At 42.8% G+C, this 16155-nt stretch overlaps 10 non-coding genes across 10 annotated transcripts; 2 read left to right on the forward strand and 8 right to left on the reverse strand.

Annotated features, from left to right (window-relative positions):
• Positions 1-735: 735 nt before the first annotated feature.
• trnah-gug lies at positions 736-807 on the reverse strand. Its single transcript has one exon. It is a non-coding gene; the product is annotated as a tRNA-His (tRNA).
• A 477-nt stretch (positions 808-1284) lies between these two features.
• On the reverse strand, positions 1285-1357 carry trnav-aac. The gene has a single exon. It is a non-coding gene; the product is annotated as a tRNA-Val (tRNA).
• A 726-nt stretch (positions 1358-2083) lies between these two features.
• On the reverse strand, positions 2084-2155 carry trnae-cuc. Its single transcript has one exon. It is a non-coding gene; the product is annotated as a tRNA-Glu (tRNA).
• A 560-nt stretch (positions 2156-2715) lies between these two features.
• On the reverse strand, positions 2716-2788 carry trnav-cac. The gene has a single exon. It is a non-coding gene; the product is annotated as a tRNA-Val (tRNA).
• A 402-nt stretch (positions 2789-3190) lies between these two features.
• Positions 3191-3263, forward strand: trnar-acg. The gene has a single exon. It is a non-coding gene; the product is annotated as a tRNA-Arg (tRNA).
• A 1324-nt stretch (positions 3264-4587) lies between these two features.
• trnah-gug lies at positions 4588-4659 on the reverse strand. The gene has a single exon. It is a non-coding gene; the product is annotated as a tRNA-His (tRNA).
• Positions 4660-5136: 477 nt separating this feature from the next.
• On the reverse strand, positions 5137-5209 carry trnav-aac. Its single transcript has one exon. It is a non-coding gene; the product is annotated as a tRNA-Val (tRNA).
• Positions 5210-5935: 726 nt separating this feature from the next.
• On the reverse strand, positions 5936-6007 carry trnae-cuc. Its single transcript has one exon. It is a non-coding gene; the product is annotated as a tRNA-Glu (tRNA).
• Positions 6008-6566: 559 nt separating this feature from the next.
• Positions 6567-6639, reverse strand: trnav-cac. Its single transcript has one exon. It is a non-coding gene; the product is annotated as a tRNA-Val (tRNA).
• Positions 6640-7041: 402 nt separating this feature from the next.
• On the forward strand, positions 7042-7114 carry trnar-acg. Its single transcript has one exon. It is a non-coding gene; the product is annotated as a tRNA-Arg (tRNA).
• The last annotated feature ends 9041 nt before the right edge of the window (positions 7115-16155 follow it).

Genomic DNA, 16155 nt, shown 5'->3' on the forward strand with positions numbered 1-16155 from the left:
CTGACCGAGACTGTTGGGTTTTCATCCTTGAAAAAGAAATCGCAATATATGCCACCCCTGTCTGTAGTTCCAAATATTAAAGCATTCGTGCAACGTGTTGAAAAAGATATAGAATCTCTTCAAATAAATCGATATAATATAGATAATTTATCCAAAGAGGAAAGAAGAGCTCTAATGGAACTTACTAATAAAAAGGGCTTGATAGTAAAGACTGCAGACAAGGGTGGCAATGTTGTATTAATGGATGAAGCAAAATATAAACAGGAGGTGCTGAGACAGTTAAATGATAGGGAGCAATATCAGAAAATAAAGGATAATCCGGAATGCCCTTCTCTCCCTAAAATTGTTTTCTCCCAGGCAAGGACATAAAAGAATTGATTAGCAGCCATTTATAGGGAAGGAGAGGAAGGTGCTAGGCATGTGAATACTTGGGGTAACGTTTGCTAGCATAAATGTAAAGCTTGCAAATTTCTTCAACAAGGGAGCAGAGGGAAATGTTTTCAAACCGATGTGGTTTTCATACCAAAATCCTTCATCAGAGGCAGATTCCAAATGAATTGGTGTCATACAATTCAAGTGTAATGCGTAAAGCCAGCTAAAGAGTCGGCCCACAGGAAACGACGGCTACCTATTCAGTTTGCAAGGGTGCGCCATTTAAAAGTGAGGAAGAAAAGCCGTTTTCAAATTTTCGTTTGAGTGCTAGAAAAGGGCCAGGCTTAAGCAAGGGTGAAAAGCTGCCGTGACCCGGATTCGAACCGGGGTTGCGGCGGCCACAACGCAGAGTACTAACCACTATACGATCACGGCATGCTGCGGGCCAGGACCGCGTTTGCCCTCTACCCCTTGTTCACAAGTGGCGGCTGCTCTGTACACGTTGCTTGTGTTTATTTCCTCAGCACAATGGTAGTTGCCATTCATTTTCGGTTTCGACCCATTTTACCGACTCAGCATTCCAGGTGACCCACGGCAAGCCTCTCTTGAAAAAGTTTTGGCCCTTGTCCGACTTTCTGTGCAAAGAAGGAACACTGACTCACCTAATCCCTTTGGCTTTCCCATTTACAATTTCTTCTTCTTTTCAAAATGCAGTTTAAACGTAAGGAGGCGAACTTCAAACCTTCCGATCCACAGTTAAAATTCATGATAACCCACACACTCACTTCATTTGCCCGGGTTTTAGTTTTTTTCCAATCTTTCAACTGGCTTAGAAGGCTTTTTATTTGTAAATACATTTCTGCGAGAGAGGGCACTACGGGAAAGGAAGAAATAAAAGGTGCGAAGCATCAGTGTTTCTGCCCAGTTTCGAACCGGGGATCTTTCGCGTGTTAGGCGAACGTGATAACCACTACACTACAGAAACCGCTTGAGGAGCTGCTCTAGGAGCCTCCGATCTGAGTCACTGGGAAAGCCGTCCCGCCGGTGACAGCTCTGAGGCCGTCAAGCAGCGGCCCACACTAATGAACACTAGGGACGCTGAAAAAGGCCATGGAAAAGCAGGAAAGGGCGGTGTCACAAAGGCCAAGAGAACAGAGGGACTGGAGGAGGAGAGGGTGGGGCTGGAGGAGGAGAGGGTGGTCCACCGAGTCAAAAGAGCTGAGAGGTGTAGAAGTGTAAGTAGCGAGAAGGGGTTTTCTGGCTTCAGCTGAGCGCTGAAAAGTCGTTTTGAGCTAAAGGGAAGCAGAGGGGAGGGCTTTGCAGCGCAATGTCATATTTAAATGGTGTTACCTAAGCTCCTTTGCTGATTTTGGTTTCTTTGCGGCGAGATCTGCAAATGAAGCCACTTTGGTTTGTGCGCTTAACACAGAATAGCGGAACTCACTGGGATCAAACATCCCATTTAACACAGAAAATTGTGTCCCGGCATCCCATGTGAACAACGGTAGTCTTGTATTGTTCGGGGAAAGGTTAAATGCACGACATGGCTTTAGATAAGACCGTTTCTTCAGTTTAGCTCGAGTCATGGCACCTTCACCATACGAATACAAGCGCCTTCTTCTCTACAGCACTGGAGACCTTGCACCACCTGTACTTTGGGAAAGACTTTCTCAAGCCCCGGCATTAAAGCCACCAGCCAGAAAAGTGCATTTTCCCTGACCGGGAATCGAACCCGGGCCGCGGCGGTGAGAGCGCCGAATCCTAGCCACTAGACCACCAGGGAGGCCGATGGCGGCTTCCTTGATGCAACTGAGGTCAATCAACTCCTACACAGAATTGTTTACGATGACATTTCTTTTAGAGACATAATAACGTAGGCTATTGTGATACTAAATTCTATAGCTAGTATAAATATGGGTAAATAGCATTTATGTGAGAGTAGGGAGGGGCGTGTGTGGATGGATGCAGGGTTTTGATTTGGAGGGGTTGAACTTGATGGACTTTGTCTCTTTTCTAGCCGATTTAACTATGTAACTATTTTGTTACCCTCCTCTTCTAAAGAGTTTCTTCTGCGTTGTGCACGTGCCACCTTCTGCATAAAGTAGCTGAGGCTTCGCCGAGCTTTCTCCACTTTTGGCGTGGTCAATGTTTTTCGTTTGTAATAATGTCTGGATGCCATTAGTATTCTTGGGACGGGTGAATGTTTTGCCCTCGTTCCCAAACATTGGGCTTTCCATAGTCTGTACAAAATGTAAATTCTAAAGGAAAGTGCGCCGCATCTTTCCCATTTCCGCTTTGGGTTGATGAATGACAAACAAGCAGCTTGCGGCATAAGCAGAGTTTTGTTTCTGCCCGGTTTCGAACCGGGGACCTTTCGCGTGTGAGGCGAACGTGATAACCGCTACACTACAGAAACTCACGCGCTGTACCAGACACCAGACTTTGTGACCTTTTTGCGCAACAGTTTCCACAAATGTTGCCGATTATGATCGTGTTTGTTTTCTGAAATTGTTTTTAATGTTCTGTGTAACACCGGTCCACAGCTACAAACAAGGACATCTGACTTATAAAAGCCCCACAAGTTTTATGAAGGCATTTAAAACAGGTCATCGTACAAATGGAAGGAACCCATGACGAGTCCAACAAGCTATTTCCCAAGATCCCTTAGGTTGAGAGTAGAATGCAACTCCTCCCTTAATTTCATCCAGTGATGAATTCGGGGACGTGAAGTCTCTCTCCTTACCATATTGTGGGGCGGAACGCAGAGTCTCTGGGCTTCACAGCAACTTCCGAGAGATCTGTTTTGCAGCTTAACGGTGGGCCAGTGGCGCAATGGATAACGCATCTGACTACGGATCAGAAGATTGTAGGTTCAACTCCTGCCTGGCTCGACGTGCCTCTAAATTCCTTTTCAATCGACTTTAAAAGGGACATTGACATTTGATCCCCATTTATAATTGATGGTCGAATTTCGGTGCACCAGCACCATGGGAAACCGATGGACGCATCCTGCTGCCTTCTGTGGGGATGCAAGAAATGTCCCCATCGCTCGTTCCTATGGGTTTTGCATTTCTATATTTTTTATTTATTTCTTTATTTATTTTTGAAGGTTTACGTTGGTGAAGCCTTTGCAAGAAAACAAAGCCACGCCAGGGCAAAAATGTCCTTGGCTTCATCAGTCATCATGTAGGATGTACGAATGCATGATGACTTTTTGACTTTTTAAAACCATAATAATATCTTTGCGTTTCAAGTGTTGCCAGTCTGCATTGGGTTAAATAAAGAGGATACAACTTTGCCCACCAAAACCCACGCAACTGATTTGCTATGAATGCAAACAGCACTAAAAGAAACATGGCCGCGGGTCTGCCCTGTGCCCCAGTGGCCTAATGGATAAGGCACTGGCCTCCGGGGATTGTGGGTTCAAGTCCCATCTGGGGTGCTCGCGGTGCCACTTGCTCGAAAGAGACTTTGAAGCAGCTGGGACAAATAATGCTGCTGAGTCTCGGGTCCATGCTGGAGAATTGCAAGAAAGGCTTTTAGTTAGCTAGATGTTATGTCAGCAGGTCCGGAAGAAAACCCGTTCCCTGATTAGAAATCATATAGAGGTAAGATGAGGTGAGTTAGGAACGCCAAGAACATAAGCCGACTTCTGTAAGTAGCTTCCAGCATTAAGAGTAGACGGGTCAACAGTGGACCGTTACCGCTTGTTACTCGTTGAAGCGCCTCAAGTACATCTGTTGGACAGATATTAGAACTGCATTGGAGGATGGTTTTTAGCAGACCGCTTTTTGGCTCAGGAATGCCCTTCTCTCCCTAAAATTGTTTTCTCCCAGGCAAGGACATAAAAGAATTGATTAGCAGCCATTTATAGGGAAGGAGAGGAAGGTGCTAGGCATGTGAATACTTGGGGGTAATGTTTGCTAGCATAAATGTAAAGCTTGCAAATTTCTTCAACAAGGGAGCAGAGGGAAATGTTTTCAAACCGATGTGGTTTTCATACCAAAATCCTTCATCAGACGGAGATTCCAAATGAATTGGTGTCATACAATTCAAGTGTAATGCGTAAAGCCAGCTAAAGAGTCGGCCCACAGGAAACGACGGCTACCTATTCAGTTTGCAAGGGTGCGCCATTTAAAAGTGAGGAAGAAAAGCCGTTTTCAAATTTTCGTTTGAGTGCTAGAAAAGGGCCAGGCTTAAGCAAGGGTGAAAAGCTGCCGTGACCCGGATTCGAACCGGGGTTGCTGCGGCCACAACACAGAGTACTAACCACTATACGATCACGGCATGCTGCGGGCCAGGACCGCGTTTGCCCTCTACCCCTTGTTCGCAAGTGGCGGCTGCTCTGTACACGTTGCTTGTGTTTATTTCCTCAGCACAATGGTAGTTGGCATTCATTTTCGGTTTCGACCCATTTTACCGACTCAGCATTCCAGGTGACCCACGGCAAGCCTCTCTTGAAAAAGTTTTGGCCCTTGTCCGACTTTCTGTGCAAAGAAGGAACACTGACTCACCTAATCCCTTTGGCTTTCCCATTTACAATTTCTTCTTCTTTTCAAAATGCAGTTTAAACGTAAGGATTCGAACCTCAAACCTTCCGATCCACAGTTAAAATTCATGATAACCCACACACTCACTTTATTTGCCCGGGTTTTAGTTTTTTTCCAATCTTTCAACTGGCTTAGAAGGCTTTTTATTTGTAAATACATTTCTGCGAGAGAGGGCACTACGGGAAAGGAAGAAATAAAAGGTGCGAAGCATCAGTGTTTCTGCCCAGTTTCGAACCGGGGACCTCTCGCGTGTTAGGCGAACGTGATAACCACTACACTAGAGAAACCGCTTGAGGAGCTGCTCTAGGAGCCTCCGATCTGAGTCACTGGGAAAGCCGTCCCGCCGGTGACAGCTCTGAGGCCGTCAAGCAGCGGCCCACACTAATGAACACTAGGGACGCTGAAAAAGGCCATGGAAAAGCAGGAAAGGGCGGTGTCACAAAGGCCAAGAGAACAGAGGGACTGGAGGAGGAGAGGGTGGGGCTGGAGGAGGAGAGGGTGGTCCACCGAGTCAAAAGAGCTGAGAGGTGTAGAAGTGTAAGTAGCGAGAAGGGGTTTTCTGGCTTCAGCTGAGCGCTGAAAAGTCGTTTTGAGCTAAAGGGAAGCAGAGGGGAGGGCTTTGCAGCGCAATGTCATATTTAAATGGTGTTACCTAAGCTCCTTTGCTGATTTTGGTTTCTTTGCGGCGAGATCTGCAAATGAAGCCACTTTGGTTTGTGCGCTTAACACAGAATAGCGGAACTCACTGGGATCAAACATCCCATTTAACACAGAAAATTGTGTCCCGGCATCCCATGTGAACAACGGTAGTATTGTATTGTTCGGGGAAAGGTTAAATGCACGACATGGCTTTAGATAAGACCGTTTCTTCAGTTTAGCTCGAGTCATGGCACCTTCACCATACGAATACAAGCGCCTTCTTCTCTACAGCACTGGAGACCTTGCACCACCTGTACTTTGGGAAAGACTTTCTCAAGCCCCGGCATTAAAGCCACCAGCCAGAAAAGTGCATTTTCCCTGACCGGGAATCGAACCCGGGCCGCGGCGGTGAGAGCGCCGAATCCTAGCCACTAGACCACCAGGGAGGCCGATGGCGGCTTCCTTGATGCAACTGAGGTCAATTAACTCCTACACAGAATTGTTTACGATGACATTTCTTTTAGAGACATAATAACGTAGGCTATTGTGATACTAAATTCTATAGCTAGTATAAATATGGGTAAATAGCATTTATGTGAGAGTAGGGAGGGGCGTGTGTGGATGGATGCAGGGTTTTGATTTGGAGGGGTTGAACTTGATGGACTTTGTCTCTTTTCTAGCCGATTTAACTATGTAACTATTTTGTTACCCTCCTCTTCTAAAGAGTTTCTTCTGCGTTGTGCTCGTGCCACCTTCTGCATAAAGTAGCTGAGGCTTCGCCGAGCTTTCTCCACTTTTGGCGTGGTCAATGTTTTTCGTTTGTAATAATGTCTGGATGCCATTAGTATTCTTGGGACGGGTGAATGTTTTGCCCTCGTTCCCAAACATTGGGCTTTCCATAGTCTGTACAAAATGTAAATTCTAAAGGAAAGTGCGCCGATCTTTCCCATTTCCGCTTTGGGTTGATGAATGACAAACAAGCAGCTTGCGGCATAAGCAGAGTTTTGTTTCTGCCCGGTTTCGAACCGGGGACCCTTCGCGTGTGAGGCGAACGTGATAACCGCTACACTACAGAAACTCACGCGCTGTACCGGACACCAGACTTTGTGACCTTTTTGCGCAACAGTTTCCACAAATGTTGCCGATTATGATCGTGTTTGTTTTCTGAAATTGTTTTTAATGTTCTGTGTAACACCGGTCCACAGCTACAAACAAGGACATCTGACTTATAAAAGCCCCACAAGTTTTATGAAGGCATTTAAAACAGGTCATCGTACAAATGGAAGGAACCCATGACGAGTCCAACAAGCTATTTCCCAAGATCCCTTAGGTTGAGAGTAGAATGCAACTCCTCCCTTAATTTCATCCAGTGATGAATTCGGGGACGTGAAGTCTCTCTCCTCACCATATTGTGGGGCGGAACGCAGAGTCTCTGGGCTTCACAGCAACTTCCGAGAGATCTGTTTTGCAGCTTAACGGGGGGCCAGTGGCGCAATGGATAACGCATCTGACTACGGATCAGAAGATTGTAGGTTCAACTCCTGCCTGGCTCGACGTGCCTCTAAATTCCTTTTCAATCGACTTTAAAAGGGACATTGACATTTGATCCCCATTTATAATTGATTTTCGAATTTCGGTGCACCAGCACCATGTGAAACCGATGGACGCATCCTGCTGCCTTCTGTGGGGATGCAAGAAATGTCCCCATCGCTCGTTCCTATGGGTTTTGCATTTCTATATTTTTTATTTATTTCTTTATTTATTTTTGAAGGTTTACGTTGGTGAAGCCTTTGCAAGAAAACAAAGCCACGCCAGGGCAAAAATGTCCTTGGCTTCATCAGTCATCATGTAGGATGTACGAATGCATGATGACTTTTTGACTTTTTAAAACCATAATAATATCTTTGCGTTTCAAGTGTTGCCAGTCTGCATTGGGTTAAATAAAGAGGATACAACTTTGCCCACCAAAACCCACGCAACTGATTTGCTATGGATGCAAACAGCACTAAAAGAAACTCGGTGTAAAGGTAACTGTGTACCTCGCTTTAGGAAGGAATTACACCGGTGACTCCCATACTGCTGTTATCTTTGTATACAGTGTTCAGAAGGGCATTTTTCAAGTATAATCAGCAAGAATCTTCAAATAAAATAGTACACATATATTTATTACACTTTTGTTCATTGTGATATAATTTTTACAGAATAACTAACCAACTGTTTCCAACACAAATATTTTCTGAGACATTTTGAATTTTGTTTTCATTTTTATTATTTGTGGTTTGTTATTTAGCTTTTTATTCAGCACCTTTCACTGTCATCTGGTATGGTGCCTATGGATTGGGGAAAGGCTGATGTTATTCCAATATTTAAAAAGGGATTACGATCTCAGCCTGGCAATTATAGGCCAGTAAGATTGACATCTGTGGTGGGCAAATTATTTGAAGGTTTGTTAAGGGATCACATTCAAAATTTTGTCCTAATGAATGGCATTATGAGCAACAATCAGCATGGCTTTATGAAGGATAGGTCATGTCAGACGAATTTGATTGCTTTTTATGATGAGGTAAGTAAGGTTCTGGACATTGGCGGGCAGTAGATGTGATCTATTTGGATTTTGCCAAAGCGTTTGATACTGTGCCCCACAAATGACTGCTTTCTAAACTAAGGTCTGTTGGGCTTAATGAAGTCGTTTGCACATGGATAGGAAACTGGCTACAGGATCGGGTACAGAGGGTGGTTGTTAATGAGACATTCTGTACTTGGAGTTAGGTTCTTAGTGGGGTCCCCCAGGGCTCAGTATTGGGTCCACTTTTATTTAACTTGTTCATTAATAACTTAGGGGAGGGTGTTGTAAGTAATGTATCAGTGTTTGCAGATGACACAAAACTATCAGCCCAATTAATTCCATCCAGGATGTGGCACTTGCAACAGGATCTTGACTAACTGGCAATCTGGGCAGCTAAGTGGCAAATGAGATTCAATGTTGATAAATGTAAAGTCATGCACCTGGGATGTAAAAATATCCAAGCCACTTATACCCTTAATGGGACTGCACTAGGCAAATCCATTATGGAAAAGAACCTTGGAGTCCTTGTAGATGATAAACTTGTCTGTAGCAAGCAATGCCAGTCAGCAGCATCAAGGGCAAATAAGGTCTTGAGCTGTATTAAAAGTGGCATAGAGTCAAGGGAGGAGGGGGTCATTCTTCCACTGTATAGAGCACTTGTAAGGGCCCCATCTAGAATATGCCGTACAGTTTTGGTCTCCATCACTCAAACAGGACATTATTATACATAGTTATACATAGTTATACATAGTTAAATTGGGTTGAAAAAAGTCCATCAAGTTCAACCCCTCCAAATGAAAACCCAGCATCCATACACACACCCTTCCCTATTTTTAATTAAATTCTATATACCCATACCAATACTAACTATAGAGTTTAGTATCACAATAGCCTTTGATTTTATGTCTGTCCAAAAAATCATCCAAGCCATTCTTAAAGGCATTAACTGAATCAGCCATCACAACATCACCCGGCAGTGCATTCCCCAACCTCACTGTCCTGACTGTGAAGAACCCCTACGTTGCTTCAAATGAAAGTTCTTTTCTTCTAGTCTAAAGGGGTGGCCTCTGGTACGGTGATCCACTTTATGGGTCAAAAGGTCCCCTGCTATTTGTCTATAATGTCCTCTAATGTACTTGTAAAGTGTAATCATGTCCCCTCGCAAGCGACTTTTTTCCAGAGAAAACAAGCCCAACCTTGACAGTCTACCCTCATAATTTAAGTCTTCCGTCCCTCTAACCAATTTAGTTGCACGTTTCTGCACTCTCTCCAGCTCATTTATATCCCTCTTAAGGAATGGAGTCCAAAACTGCACTGCATACTCCAGATGAGGCCTTACCAGCGACCTATAAAGAGGCATAATTATGTTTTCATCCCTTGAGTTAATGCCCTTTTTTATGCAAGACAGAACTTTATTTGCTTTAGTAGCCACAGAATGACACTGCCCAGAATTAGACAACTTGTTATCTACAAAGACCCCTAGATCCTTCTCATTTAAGGAAACTCCCAACACACTGCCATTTAGTGTATAACTTGCATTTATATTATTTTTGCCAAAGTGCATAACCTGCATTTATCAACATTGAACCTTATTTTCCAGTTTGCTGCCCAGTTTTCCAGTTTAGACAAATCACTGTGCAAAGTGGTAGCATCCTGCATGGAACCTATAGTTCTGCACAATTTAGTATCATCTGCAAAAATAGAAACAGTACTTTCAATGCCCACCTCCAGGTCATTATTAAACTTAAGTTGAAAAGCAAGGGACACAGTACAGAGCCCTGCGGTACTCCACTAACAACACTGGTCCAATTAGAAAATGTTCCATTTACCACCACTCTTTGTAGTCTATCTTTTAGCCAGTTCTCTATCCAGGTACAAATACTATGTTCCAGGCCAACATTCCTTCATTTAACCAGTAGCCTTTTGTGTGACACTGTATCAAATGCTTTAGCAAAGTCTAAGTAAATCACATCCACTGCCATCCCAGAATCGAGGTCTCTACTTACATTCTCATAAAAAGAAATTAAGTGTCAGGGCCCGAAGGCTCCGATGTAGTGCGGACCAAGGAGGAGGCAATAACACCAAGTTCGCGGTACAAAAGGATTTATCAAGAGGATGGTCGAAAACAGGCTAATGGTCAAATACAGGCAGCAAGGATCAGAGTCGTAAAACAGGCAAGAAGTCGGTACACAGATAATCAGGAAGCAGTAAATCACACCCAGGAACTATGCGAGATAGACCTATAATTGGGCAAGGAGGTAAAGGGCAGTCAGGAATAAATAGTCCAAAGTTGGCGCCAAAACTTGACGCGATGACGTCATGACGCTGACGCCGGCGTCCTCACGTTAGCGTCCTGACGCCGACGCACATTCTGACGCCGGCGTCCATTCCGTCGCCGGCGACCAATCCGGGAGCGACTCGTTTCTGACGCAGTCACATTGCGACCAGGAAGAACCGCATGGTGGAGCAGGAGGTCGCCATCTTGGACATCACGTGGGGTAAGTTCACCATCTTCCATTACATTAAGTTAGTCTGACAAGTTCTATTATGCATAAAACCATGCTGGCACAAACTCATAGTATTATGATTATGAAGTCCAGTATCTTATCCTTTATTAACCCTTCGAAAAGCTTTCCTACCACTGACGTCAGGCTAACCGGCCTATAGTTTTGAGGCTGAGAACGGGAACCTTTTTTGAATAGAGGCACCACATTAGCAATTCGCCAGTCTCTCGGCACTATGCCAGATCTCAATGAATCCTGAAAAATTAAGTAAAGAGGTTTGGCAATCACAGAGCTAAGCTCACTAATTACCATGGGATGAATACCATCTGGCCCTGGACCTTTGTTAATCTTAACATGTTCTAGTCTCTTTTGAATTTCATCATGTGTGAACCATGCATCATTAGTTGTATTACTAGAATTGGGACTGTTAAGAAGGAAACCTTCACTTATTGGTTCCTCATTTGTGTAGACAGATGAAAAATATAAGTTCAGAATCTGTGCTTTTATTTTGTTTTCATCAACCAGCTGACCCCCCTCTGATAGTAAAGGTCTCATCCCTTACTGCTTCATTTTTTTACTATTAACATATTTAAAAAATGATTTTTGATTTTTTTTACTGCTTGCTGCAATATCCTTTTCTATATCAATTTTAGCTTGCCTTATAGCTTCTTTGCATGATTTATTGGCCTCCTTGTACCTTATAAATATTTCGGCTGTACCAGCTAACTTGAAAGCCTTAAAAGCAGGTCTTTTCTTACCCACCTCAACACCAACACTTCTATTGAACCAAAAAGGTTTTGCTTTGCAATGACGTTCCTTGCTTACAAGTGGAATATACTGACAAGTATATTTATTAATCAGCATTTTAAAGACTTCCCATTTTTGTTCAGTGTTTAACCCTGTGAAAAGCATTTCCCACTTAATATGTTGCAGAGATGTCCTTATACTGTCGAAGTTTGCGCGTCTGAAGTTTAGTGTTTTAGTTACTCCCTTATAACTAAACAAAGAGACCATGTTATGATCACTATTCCCTAAATGCCCCTCACCCACACAAATGTTAGAGATGAGTTCAGTATTGTTAGTTATTACAAGGTCCAAAAGAGAGTTATTCCTATTAGGTTCTTGAACGAGCTGGAATAAAAAGTTGTCATTCAGCATATTTACAAACCTACTAGCTTTTTCTGTCTTAGCAACCCCATTACCCCAGTCAATGTCTGGATAATTGAAGTCACCCATAGCAACAACTTGACCCAGCTGTGAAGCCGCTTGTATCTGCAAGAGTAGCTGGGCTTCATACTCGACACGTATACGAGGTGGTATATAACATACACCAATGATAATTCTCTTTGTTACCTTTTACCCAGTCAAAATCTCTACCCAGAGGGATTCTACACCCTCACCAGTGGCAGCTATTGTTATTTCTTTAGCGCATGGCTTTAATTCAGGCTTTACATACAAACACACTCCTCCACCCGCTATTTAATCCCTCTGTCCCTCCTAAAAAGGGTGTAACCATTTAAATTCACAATCCAGTCACATGTTTCATCCCACTAGGTCTCAGTGATTATTGTATTAGAGAGGGGACAGAGAAGGGCAACTAAGCTGGTAAAGGGAAAATCTTAGCTATGAGGAAAGACTGGCCAAATTGGGGATGTTCACGCTGGAGAAGAGGCGCTTAAGGGGTGATATGATAACTATGTATAAATATATAAGGGGATCATATAATAATCTCTCTAATGCTTTATTTACCAGTAGGTCTTTCCAGCTGACACAAGGGCACCCATTCCGATTAGAAGAAAAGAGGTTCCAGCTAAATATTGGGAAGGGGTTTGTTACAGTGAGAGCTGTGAAGATGTGGAATTGTCTCCCTGAATCAGTTGTACAGGCTGATACATTAGATAGCTTTAAGAAGGGGTTGGATTGCTTTTTAGCAAGTGAGGGAATACAGGGTTATGGGAAATAGCTCATAGTCCAAGTTGATCCAGGGACTAGTCCGATAGGTAGTTAATAAAAAACAAAAAGGTTGAACTCGATGGACGTGTCTTTTTTCAACCTTACTTACTATGTTACTATGTAAGCAAATTTCAGTCCAAATTCCCCTAGCAACCATGCATTGATTTGAATAAGTGACTGTAATATGAACACTATGAAAAGTAAATATTGAAGACAAATTGAATAATTGCTTCAAATTAGTCATTCTATAACATACTATAAGTTAATTTACTGTTTCTATTTTTGCAGATGATACTAAATTGTGCAGAACTATAGGTTCCATGCAGGATGCTGCCACTTTCCACAGTGATTTGTCTAAAATGGGAAACTGGGCAGCAAACTGGAAAATGAGGTTCAATGTTGATAAATGCAGGTTATGCACTTTGGCAAAAATAATATAAATGCAAGTTATACACTAAATGGCAGTGTGTTGGGAGTTTCCTTAAATGAGAAGGATCTAGGGGTCTTTGTAGATAACACGTTGTCTAATTCTGGGCAGTGTCATTCTGTGGCTACTAAAGCAAATAAAGTTCTGTCTTGTATAAAAAAGGGTATTAACTCAAGGGATTAAACATATTTATGTCTCTTTATAGGTCCCTGGTGAGGCCTCATCTGGAGTATGGGGGCAGTTTTGGACTCCAGTCCTTAAGAGGGATATAAATGAGCTGGAGAGAGTGCAGAGACTAAGTGCAACTAAACTGGTTTGAGGGAGGGAAGAGTTAAATTATGAGGGGAGACTGACAAGGTTGGGGTTGTTTTCTCTGGAAAAAAGGCGCTTGTGAGGGGACATGATTAGACTTTACAAGTACATTAGAGGACATTATAGACAAATAGCAGGGGACCTTTTTACCCATAAAGAGAATCACCGTACCAGAGGCCTCCCCTTCAGACTAGAGGAAAAGAAGTTTCATTTAAAGGAACAGAGTAGGGGGTTCATCACAGAGAGGACAGTGAGGTTGGGGAATGCACTGCCGGGTGATGTTGTGATGCTGATTCAGTTAATGACTATAAGAGGGACTTGGATGATTTTTTGGACAGACATAATAAAAAAGGCTATTGTGATACTAAGCTCTATAGTTAGTATAGGTATGGGTATATAGAATTTAATTAAAAGTAGGGAGGGGTGTTTATTTGGAGGTGTTACAGAGGGGTTGAACTTGATGGTCTTTTTTCAACCCAATTTAATGATGTAACTATGTAACTATGTAAATTAAGAGGTGACCACCCCATTTAATATTTAGGGAGTATCCGTTTTTTGGCTCAGAAACCATCTATGTTGGCCCCACCAATTCCTCATCATTACAGTATTGCAGAATATGGGAATATAGGTGGCCTTTTATCTCTATGCTCTGAAAGAGAAAGGGAAGTTCAAAGTCAATGTAGCTGGCATGGAAGGCAAAGTGCAAAGTGTGTAAAAGGTTTTTGGTTTAAGTCTCTGTTAAACTCATATCGCTAGTATTGACCAGCTATATTTTATATTTAGTGTTTGTATGATTTGGTGTATTTTCAGACACTGAGAACTGCACCAGTTGCTCAGACATGGAATGGCCCAATGAAGAGAGGATTCAGTGTATTGTTAAAACTGAACAATTTCTCTCTTATACAAATGAAGTGACTTCCCTATTATTTTTATCCAGCTCTCTTCTTTTTTGTACTATATCTGTGATAATAATAGGAATTTTCATCACAAACTGGGACACCCCAATAGTGAGGGCCAACAACAGGAGCCTCAGCTTCCTCCTCCTTGTCTCCATCAAGCTGAGCTTCCTCAGTGTGTTTCTGTTCCTCGGTCGACCTGTGGATATAACCTGCATGCTGCATATCATCACCTTTGGAATTACCTTCTCCATAGCTGTCTCTTCTCTCCTGGCCAATACTATCATGATTTGTGTTGCTTTCAAAGCCACCAAGCCAGGGAGCTCATGGAGAAAATGGGTGGGAGTCAAACTGTCCAATTCTGTAGTCTTGTTCTGCTCATCCATTCAAATAATAATCTGCATGACTTGGTTGGCCATTTCTCCTCCCTTTCAGGAACTGGACCTTCACACTTACCCTGGAACCATCATCATTCAGTGCAATGAGGGCTCAGCTATTGGCTTTTACTCAGTTATTGGGTATATGGGGCTTCTGGCAGCTGTTAGTTTTGTTTTAGCATTTTTAGCTCGGACATTACCGGACAGTTTTAATGAGGCCAAGTACATCACTTTCAGAATGCTGCTCTTCTGCAGTGTTTGGATCACAATGATCCCAGTTTATCTGAGCACCAAAGGCAAAAAAACTGTGTGTAGGTATTTTCCATACTCACCTCAAGTGCTGGACTTTTAGGCTGCATATTTCTCCCAAAATATTACATCATTTTATTTAAACCAGAAATGAACATCAAACCACATTTACTTGGAAACAAAGCTTCTTAAATCTTGAACCTCTTGTTTGCTATTGATATTTTCTGACTTTCCACCTTCACACCTACTGCCGTTCCAACTCTTTGTCTTTTACTACTGTGTACACCAGAAATATTTTATTGCAAGAACAATGTTTCCACCCATGGTCTCCATCAGTAAATTTCATTTACTGAACTGACTGAGAATTATCCTTCTGTTTGCTGTAAGCTGGAGGAAACATGGTGGGCAGAACCAGCGCCGATCCGCGCCTTTATGCCGCCTGAGGCGGCCTTCCGTTGCCGCCCCGACCCCTCCTCACGGCGCTCACATTTTCTGCGCAGGAGGGGGTCGGGGCGCTGCACGACGCTAGTGCAGAGAGCGCGTTTGCGCTCTCTGCACTAGAAGAGCCGAATTTCCGGGTTGAAAACCGGAAATTCGGCTCTTAGTTACCAGGAGCGGCATTTTTGCCGCCCCTGGTAACCAGGGGGGCGCTGCCGCCTGAGGCGAGTGTCTCAACTCGCCTCATTGGTGGAGCGCCCCTGGGCAGAACATATATTCTCTAAAAAGAGGAAGTCCCATATGTGATGCCCTCAGGATTGGTGGGATAGAGAAGGGTGGACAAAAGCATTCATTTAAATGGAATTAGGCTGTGTATGTCTGACAAAATGTTACATAATATTGATCAAACCAGAAGTAATTATGAAACAAATTTGTGTAGAAACAATATGTTTCTTTCGTGTTTTATACTGTATGAATAATACATTATTATTAGACATTAAAATGTATACTCAAATGTTTACTTAAATGTCATATTTATTGATGACATTCATTTGATAACGATAAATGAATGATCTCTGTTTCAACTCTTGTTGATGGATGGTGGGAAAAGGTTTGAGTCTTGTTTGCAGTTTTAACTACAATTATGTAAGATGTTAAAATGTTCTGAATTGAGAAAGCCAATTGGGTGACTGGTGAAATGTCTTCAAGGAAAGAACAGTTAAGCAACTTCTCCTTTCTATTTATATGATTAAATGTGTGGCTTATAAGAGCATTCATAGGTACTTTTCAGATTTCAGAAGTCAAATATAATAACTAATGATGAGCGAATCTCTCCCTTTCTTCTTCACTGAAAAATTCAGAAAAATGTCGGA

This window comes from Xenopus laevis, chromosome 1L (genome assembly GCF_017654675.1).
Source record: "Xenopus laevis strain J_2021 chromosome 1L, Xenopus_laevis_v10.1, whole genome shotgun sequence".
Classification (NCBI taxonomy): domain Eukaryota; kingdom Metazoa; phylum Chordata; class Amphibia; order Anura; family Pipidae; genus Xenopus; species Xenopus laevis.